Raw genomic sequence first — 9,619 nt, forward strand, 5'->3', positions numbered from 1 at the left:
TAAACTGCAGAACAAAGCCTATGCTCCTTGGCAAAATGAAAAGGCCATGTGGCCTGGGCCCTGTCCACCTCTTGGTCTGCTTGTCCCTGTTCCCCTTGGGACATTTCTCAGACCCTTCCCTGTGCCTGGCATCCCTCCACCCGCCCATGCCACCTCATCCCCATTCCTTTCTTTGACTGCTTGCTCTTCCTACTCATCCTTCAAAGCTTGTTCTGATGCAAGTGTGCCGCTATGGCCGTTCCACAGGGCTGCTCCTGTCACCTCCTCCTGAAGGTGTTCGCTGGCCCTCCCGGGCTGTGTTTGGTGACTCTTCTCTCTGTCAAGTCTGTGTCATGCCATACGGTAATCATCTGTTTACCAGTCTCCATGCTTCTTTGGAAAACGAGCTCTTGCCGGAGGACGCTGTGTCTTTTATCTCTGAATTCCTGGCAACGAGGAGTGTGCAGGGCCCCAGTGAGCAGTCAGTAACCTCTTGTTGAATGAACGAGTGTGACAGTGTTAACCTGGTGAGGTGGCCAAGGGCACGGGACCCCAAGTGAACCCTGGTGCTGCCTCCCCCGTGTAGAGTGACTGGGGCACAGCGCTCCACAAAGTAGCTACTTCAGACCATGAGTGTGAGGCTTATGAGAGAAAAGTGGTTGTCAAGCACTCCGCACATAGGTAATCAATGGCAACTGTTACAACGACTGAATATTTTTAGGCACTTAAGTAGCTTCCGTGTTGTGCTTTTCAGTTTACTTTTATGGACTCCCTTCATCATCATGTTTATCATCATCTTAATCTTCCTGATTTTCACTAGAGAAGTGGCATAATCCTGATGTTATAGGTATCTTTAACTGCTGGCTCTTAGGGTGGGGATGGGGTCGGGGTGTGTGTGTGTGTGTGTATGGGGGCGGGGTTGGATGTAAAAGATCCAAGACTGAGTGTGGTGATGTGTGAGGTATTGTAGCATACACACATGACATCTAAAAGCCAAGGGAAAGGCTGTCAAAGCACCTGAATTATCCGGCTACTCCCAAGCCTTAGGGCGTGGAGCCCGGCCTCATTTGCATATTGGCACCACTTCCTCCATTGCTGAGATGCTCGGCTTCATCGTCCCTGCCCTTTGCTGACTGCAGCCAGACCTTCCCAATGTGTTTGACTATGTTGCCCCCTTATGGATCAGGCCCAAGTTTCAATAAATATTTCCTCGCTGGCTGGACTATCTCCTCCTACCTGTGTGCTGTTAGAAACTGCAGGGGTACCAAAGTGATTCCTATCCTTAAGGTATGATGTCCATGTTCAGGGAGCTAGAAACTTTGATAATCTTGGAAAAGCATAAATCAGAACCGAAAACCGGAAGAACCCTACCGTACAATTAAGTTATTGTGCCTAGAGAGAGATTGCATGGATCAAAGAATTGTATTTATGTACCACTTTGCAATTAACAGAGAACTGCAGCACACATTTTCTCATTTAACCCTGTCAACCACACCAGTGAGGATGGTATAGATAAAATATCATAGACCGACACGCTAGCGTCAGATGTGGCTATTGACAACTGTCTTGTCAGTCAGCTGATGTCATATCTCATCGCAAAGGTCACACATGAGACAGTCTAGTTTCAGAAGAAAAAAAACCCATAAGTATGACTCACCAGCATCATCTTTCCGTAGCACCTGAGATTTCTACCCCGCCTCACCAGTAACGTCTGAGATCAAAGCGTGGGGTATAGATAGATGCAATTACTGGAGAGGTTTCCTGTGGGTGATTTTCAATTTGTGTCTTGCAGCCAGGATCCTAGAAATTATGAAAGGGCATTTTCAGGATGAAAAGCATTCAGCTTTGTTTTTTCAAAGGAATGGAAAATCAAAATCATTCCGAAGCGTTTTTTTTGTTTTTTTTAAGATGTAATACAACTTTTTTCAAGCAAGTGCTTTTAAATTCCTCACATTCAAGCTTAAATCACAGTGACATTTGTCACATTATCATCTATTTGAGCAAGTTAAATCGAATAGTGGGGAAAGGTCCTTTTCCTCCTTTAATCTTTGACCAAAAAAAGGGCAAACTCCGAAATTTATGCCAGTCCATCAGTAGTCTCTGTTGCTCCACACATTCAAAGAGAAATCTCCACAAAATCTGAGCTGGTGTTTTTCTATCCCAGATGCATTCTCTTCCCTACCAGGAATGACTAACACTCAGGAACATGGTGCCAAGAGAGGCCACTAGGAAAGAGAGACAACTGAGAGAGAGAATTTCTCCCTGGAGATTGTGAGATACTCTTTATTTTCAGGAGAGAAAGCGCCTTTCCCAGGAGCCCCCCAGCTTCCCTTACATCTCAGTGGTTAGGGTTGGGTCACATGTCTATTCCATGTCTATTGCTAAACCACCCAATGGCCAGGGGAAATGGTTTACCATGAGTGGTTTGGACAATTCTTTTGGGGGTAGAATGGATATTGGGGAGTTAACCACCATTTTGGATACTGTATCTGGAAACATTGGTAGCCAGACCAGAAGTTTTTTTGGTTTTAGGCAGATCAGAGAGCTTTCCGCTTCTTATTGAAGGTCTTTGGTGATTAAATGAAAGCAAAAAAAGAGACACAATTACATTCGTACTCCAGATTTGAAGAGCAGGACATACGTGTTATATGCATGTGGACAATTTATGATCTCGTGGGGAAAACCTTCAGTTCCAGGAGCCCTCTTGACAACAAGCAGGAGAGGGAATGCTTGTTGGGCTTCTCGCCATGACGTGACTCTCCCTAACAGTGGAAAGATCCTCTCAGGGCATCTGGGCAGCCCCTGGGGCTAATAATGATATTGCCCGAATAACTTCGACCCAGATTTCAACTTGCAGCCAAAATCAAAGTCCTCTGATGTGGGATCAGAAGAACGTTCTAAGTAAAACAAACCTTTTGACCTTACGTTCCAAGGGGCAGCCGCCGAATGCAGGACAATTTGAGTTTGTTTTCTCCGGGATCCATCTGCCTGGCGAGACAAGCGAGGTCCCTGCGGTTCAGAAGAATCAGGCACGGGGCAGGATTTCCTTTCCCTCAGACTCTTACTCTTTCCGGAAATGCCTTAGCCTCCTGAAATAATTTCCTGGAAGGAAGCTGTAACTGGAGAACAGTCAGACCAGTGGAGATGTTTAACGCTGGGCAAAAGAGAGGCTTGTCGGGAGCCCAGTTGGGAGATGGGGAAGAAATTCCCTGAGTCTTGCCTCTGGGTCGGTCCTTTCAGTTCTGGTGGTCTTGGGCTTCAGTCTATCAAGGGACGAGCCTTTAAAACAGGCCCCTAGCAGTATGTCTACCTTCTCGGATGGCTGCATGTCCCCTTGTCCCCTTGCACTCTTATTCTGACTACAGCATTTGAAGCTTTGAGGTTCTGAGAGCTGTAGATTTATGAGGCAGAGTTCTTATTCAGAAATTTTGCTATAGATATTCAAATGCATAGGGCAGAGTTATGCCCATTTCACACAATGCTATGTATGTATAGGCCCCGTTTCAAGAAAGCACTTTTATGCTTCAAGTCAGAGTAGGCATCTGTTAAGTGCAGACATTGTTAGTAAGTAGCCTACCCAACTGCCAACCCTATTTCTTCTTTGCTAAGAGAACTCTGATTGTGTCCAGGTCTCTGGCCTGTGTTTCCCATTTCCAGCCACACAAGCAGAATCTTGATGACTCTGGGACAATTACAGTGATGCCACTGACTGGGTTAGAGTGAATATATGACCAGTTCTGGCCAGTGAGACATGGGGGAAAATCTGGAGGCTTCTGGGAAGGTTAAGAAACAAAGGTTTCTTTGTTTCTTAAAAAATAGACATAGGGCTTCCCTGGTGGCGCAGTGGTTGAGAATCTGCCTGCCAATGCAGGGGACGCGGGTTTGAGCCCTGGTCTGGGAGGATCCCACATGCCGCGGAGCAACTCGGCCCGTGAGCCACAATTACTGAGCCTGCGCGTCTGGAGCCTGTGCTCAGCAACGAGGGGCCGCGATAGTGAGAGGCCCGCGCACCGCGATGAAGAGTGGCCCCCGCACCGCGATGAAGAGTGGCCCCTGCTTGCCACAACTAGAGAAAGCCCTCGCACAGAAACGAAGACCCAACACAGCCATACATACATACATACATACATACATACATACATACATACATAAAAAGAATGTAAGCAGACAAGAATAGCATTTAAAAAAAAAATAGACATAGAAAGAGATAACCTCTCATCCTCCTCTGGAATTTGTCATACCTATTTTATTTGTAATCTTAGGATGTGGCAATCAGCTTGTGAAGATGAAGGGAACCAGCCCGAGGGCAAAACAGACCTATTGAATATGGTAGACTAGAGAAATGTAAATTACTTGAATCCTTCAGAATTTTGAGTTGACGAATCAATCTACCAGCTCTACCTCTGAACTTCTGTCATACGAGACTAAATATCCTTGCTGAGACCGTACTGAGTTAAATCTGAAAGCTTGCTAAATAATAATCCATAATTAACTCTTGTCTCTATTCATAGGTTGCTGTATCCCTCTGTCCCTATATCATTTCTTCTATCCTCCAACTCAGCAGTTTTTCTAAGATGTAGGGGGTCTCGATGCCTGAAGCCCACTTGGAAGAACAGAAATACACATGAGCACCATTGTCACCACTGATGGTAACTACTCCCATTTCTTCAGCGTATCCTCGGCATGAGACCAGCGCTAAGCCCTTTGCATACCCTATCTTAGTTAATTATCGAAAGGACCCCATGAGGTAGGGAATATAACTATTCCCATTTGATAGATGAGGAAACCGAAGGTCATAAAAGTGAAGTAATTTTCCCAGGGTCTCAAAGCTAGTAAGTGACTAAGAGCTAAGGGTCAAACCAGACTGGCCACACCCTTGTCCATTACCCTGAACTCTCCCCGACTCACTAATTGTGGGAACACTAGGCCAGCTTGGGGCAGAGACCTCTTCACCCAGTGGCTTCTCAGACTCAATACACAAGTTCCCCCGGAGATGTGAAATCTAAAGGTAATTAGAGTATATAAACTTCATCGTTCCACATGAATTCTCTTGTGAGTTTTATTGACCCTCTCTGTACTTTAGAGCCTCTATTTGTGAGGCTGTGACAAAGAGACTTTCCACGGCCTACTGCCTCAGGATATGAGAAGATAAATGTGATAAAATTTATCTAAAAGCGTTTTGTAATATTGAGAGGAAAAGTACTACAGAAAGCCAGGCTACTGTTAATGTGATTTTAATAACTCCTCCCAACTCTTAGGCTGTTCATAGTGTAATGGAACATCTTAATTTGTTGAAAATTTTCCATACGGCTCCTTAAACTCTCAGGAGCTAAGGCTCTGTGAAAATGAGAATGAGAAAGCAGATGAATTTTCCGCTACCAGTCAAAAGTTCTTTAATGCACAAGATTTTGCACTGGACAGAAGACAAGGCTGTGTGAAGTAAGGGGTCATTGTTCCTAGTGTACAGAGGCGTTTGTAAAACGTGCAAAGGATGGACCCTTTCTTAAAGTAAATATTTCTTACAGATATCCTATGTCAACACAAATTAGTTTTTATTAGGTTGCTTAAATATGAACAAACTAAACCTAAGTACAGAGTCCTTATATTGGAAGATCTAATATAATTATAAAACTGAGATAAACTTACAAATTCGATAAAAATGAAATGACCAAACCAATAAAATTTGGACTAATAACATTAATTTAATATGATGGATGATGTTGTTTTGTTGAAATAAAAGTTTGACAGAGGAAAACTCTTGTTTGATTCTAGAAGTTTTAGAGTTCCAGTTCTAGACTCAGACTGGGTTGAAATCTCAACTCTGCCTCTTACCAGCCGTGTGACTGTGGGCAAGTTATTTAATCTCTCTGAGATTCTGGGGGTTTTTTTTTTTTAACAGGAAAATGGAGATAATAATAGCCGTCATCGAAGAAAGTTCCAGTGAAGATTAAAGATGATAATGTTGGAGAGGGGGAAATTTCCCTCTCTATCCCTCTTGAGTTCTGTGGCTGGACTAATAATAAAATAGACACCAGACAGATTAACAGGAGAAGAAAAAAAATGTTTAATTCGTGCCCACAGAGGTGTCATAGAAATGGGACCTAAGAAGTGGCCAAAGCAGGCAGCTTTTATACTTTTTAGACAAAGAAACAATAAATTTGAGAGGAACTGACAGGACAAAGAAATTGAGGTTTGGGTGCTTAATTAGGTGCTTAATTAGTAAAGAATTTAAGCGAAGTTTGGGCTTGGGTAATAAATTAGTGAAGAATCAACAAGATTTGTTTGTAACAAGGATGTCTTTCTACCTCCTAGTACAGGGAGGGCAGCTTTCACATGGGAGAAATATATGCCATTGAGGCATATTTTGGGGGCACCTGCCCTGGGCCCTAACAGTAAAATCTATCAACTACTTAGGACAGCGTCTAGTACATAATAGGGGCTCAATAAATGTTAGTTGTTATTACTAATGTTATTTGTCTCACTTCATTAATGCTAATTGAGATGATTCCTATTTTCCATAAGTGTGCTTTGTATGGAATTAATAATTTCAATACTTTGTTTTCAAATTCAAGATGGTCAACCCTGATATTTAAGCAAACTCTGTTAGCAAATGATCCTTGGATGCAAATGTTGATGAGGTATCACTCAGTAACAGTGTAAAACAGCCTTGTCTTTTGAAAATAAGCTAAACTTGCAGCAGTATTAAAATTTGCCCTCACTCGAGTAGTTAATACAATTATTGCTGGAATTAATGACAGAATAACTTTTCATTACCTATTTACTCTTGTACTTAGTGCAAACTGATAAAATGAAGATGGAACAACAACAAAAAAAAACCCTGGCTGCTTTCAAGGTCAGGGGCTCCGACCACTGAATTCTACCCTGTGCTTGTGAAGGCGCAATTTGTTGACCACTTTTTAAAAAATGTGGAATTGCGATAAGGCATTATTTGGTCAGGTATGGCTAAGAAATAGACTGTTTTTGTTCAGTAAAAATGGTGTGTGTGTGTGTGTGTGTGTGTGTGTGCTCGTTTTGACCAGTTCCCTCAGACCCTTTTCTGTTCTGTGCTAGGACGTTACTGTCTTGTAGGTTGGCCTTTATTTTGTGTTTTGGAGAATATGCTCAGTCTTTATTAATCTAATCACCGAGGAGCCTTTGGTTCCCTCCACAAACTCTGCAGGAATGTCTGCCACTGTTACGGGGCTACCTGGAAAGGCTCCCACTCTCTTGCTTGCCAGCCTCCTTCTCACTCTGATTCTCACCCTGGGCCAAGGATGGGAGGGTGTTTTGTTGTTCTCCATTTGGTAGGAAGAGTAACTTCCTGAAAACAGATGACCCCAATGGGCAGAAACACAGCCCCCTGATACTCAATATTTGAGGATAATATGAAGCATTCTGCCTGGAGACAGAAGCCCAGGAGGGTGACTGTTAACTGCTTTATGCCAGCATTCCGTACTCTCCTTGACTACCACAAACCACCTGTTTTATATATTTGAATTTTTAATGTTTTTTTTTTTTAAAAGGAGAAACAACTTGTGCCATAAATATTATATACAAGTACAATCTTAGAATACTTCAGCTTTTACATGAAATGCCCCTCACAGGTTTCAGGGTTTTACAGGCTTATGTAAAAAAAAAAAAAAAAAAAAAAAAAAGATAAGTAATTGCAAATTAAAAAGTTAACTCCCAGTACACTGGATTTCCAGATTCCATTTGTTAATTCCGATATTTGGTGCATTTTTATTGACTCCTGTTTGGGATTCTATATCTGTCTTTTTGTGCTCATATGTACAGGAGAACCAAAATTCCAGGGCTAGTGGGTTTTAATGAAGAATAACAAAGTATTGGGACTTCCCTGGCAGTCCGGTGATTGACTCCGCGCTTCCACTATGGGGAGCATGGGTTCGATCCCTGGTCAGGGAACTAAGATCCCGCATGCCGAGCAGTGTGGCCAAAAAAAAAAAAAAAAAAAAAAAAAAAGTATTTATGTAGTGTTATATTTAAGCAACAAGATTGAAAATTCTTTGCTAAATTGATTTCTGTTTCCATGCCTTCAAATGCATAGTTGGAGAAGGAAAAAAGGGCAATTTTGGATCCAGGTAGTACTCGAGGAACTGGTTAGGTTGGAACAGTTCAAAATTTAAAAAGCTTCACTGACTCTGCACCCAGGATAAGCATCTGACCAGGGACACGCTTTGTCATACAGTTGCTGCCTCCGTTCTCCCCCTTATAAGTAAATCTTTCATATTGTTGTTCAAAAGAAGAAAAACATGTGCTCTTTCAGTGATTCACCCTTCCTCAGCTCAGGCAAGTGAAACTTCAGCTAAAATCACCGCAGGCAGAATGGAAATGCCAAACCTGCAAGTCAGCTTTTCCAGAGTTAAAATCAAGGGGCTGTGAAGGATCAAGTCCTCTTTTCTTGGATCAACGAATCATAGAGGGAGCAATATCAATGTCACTTAACGGGAAAGGGTTCTGTGTCTGCAGAGTTTACTAGGTTTGGATGAGAGAGAAGAGAAGGAAGAAAGAAGAAGAAGAGAAGGAAGAGAAGTTCCTGAAGCCAAAAATAAAAATCCAGGACTTTCAGGTTAGCCAAAAATGGCCTCTTTACCTGAGTGCTGTAGCCTTCACTGACCCCGGCTGCTGCTTAAAAATTGCTGCTATTAACTGAGCACCAGCTCTTGACATATGTAATTTCTACTCCTCTCATTTCCCTAGCGAAAAAGGTAATTTTATCCCTATTTCGTATATGAGGGAGACAGAGGCTCAGAGAGATTCGAAACTTGTCCAGATCACATCCCCAGTAAATGGTGAAATTGAGCTTTGACCTTAGTTCTGCTTGACTCAAAGCTTGTTCTCTTTCTATTCACTACTCCGTCTTTGCTTGTTGCAGAGACCCTGTCCTCCTTGAAGTTACAGAGACAGAGACAGATGGAGCCAGGAGAGTGCCATCGGGACCCCATTGGGACCCCAATGAGGATCCAAGGGAATGGGGTGCTGGCATGGGCAGTTCCAAGCCCTACTTGGACCCAAGTGCTGGGGAGATGCACCCCTGGAATTGCCATGCATCTTCCGTCGTGTGGGAGGACTGAGTGAGTGGTCAGTGTGTCTGGAGACGTTCCATGGGGGAGTCGATTGCATTTGAGTGAATATCAGAAGCTGGAGAAAATAAATGTCCTTTCTGCTGATTGTCATCTCTACTAATTTGCATCACTGGAATTAAATTTTCTTACACACTTTATTTTACATTCCATGGACTATGTCTTAAAACTGTATTGACTATTACACCTGGAGATTGTGCTGGTATACTTAAGATGCTACAAGAGCCTCTTAAACATATAGATCATTTGTGGTGAGGTGGGAGATGCGGGGTGGTGTGTGCACAGAGGCCGTGTGAGTACATGTATACTCACATTTATATATAAATGTAAGAATACTATACATCCTCTCCAGGACCTTGCTTTTTCACTTATACATTAACACTTGGCAATCATTCCACATTAGTACACGTGAATCTTCCCTAAAAAAAATTTGTTCTAAAGTATGTTTTTGTTTGGGTGTGCCATAAGTTGTTTATCTAGTCCCCTAATGATGCATGTATTTAGTTGTTCCCAATCTTTTTTTTTTTTAATTTTTATTT

General features: G+C 42.6%; 1 long non-coding RNA gene across 1 annotated transcript; it reads left to right on the forward strand.

Moving 5' to 3' along the window:
- The first annotated feature begins 7,108 nt into the window (after positions 1 to 7,108).
- Positions 7,109 to 9,167, forward strand: LOC309634767. The gene is made up of 2 exons (XR_014248421.1): positions 7,109 to 8,566; positions 8,873 to 9,167. It is a non-coding gene; the product is annotated as an uncharacterized lncRNA (long non-coding RNA).
- Positions 9,168 to 9,619: the final 452 nt, after the last annotated feature.

This window comes from Balaenoptera borealis (genome assembly GCF_965194805.1).
Source record: "Balaenoptera borealis genome assembly, chromosome: 9".
Classification (NCBI taxonomy): Eukaryota; Metazoa; Chordata; class Mammalia; order Artiodactyla; family Balaenopteridae; genus Balaenoptera; species Balaenoptera borealis.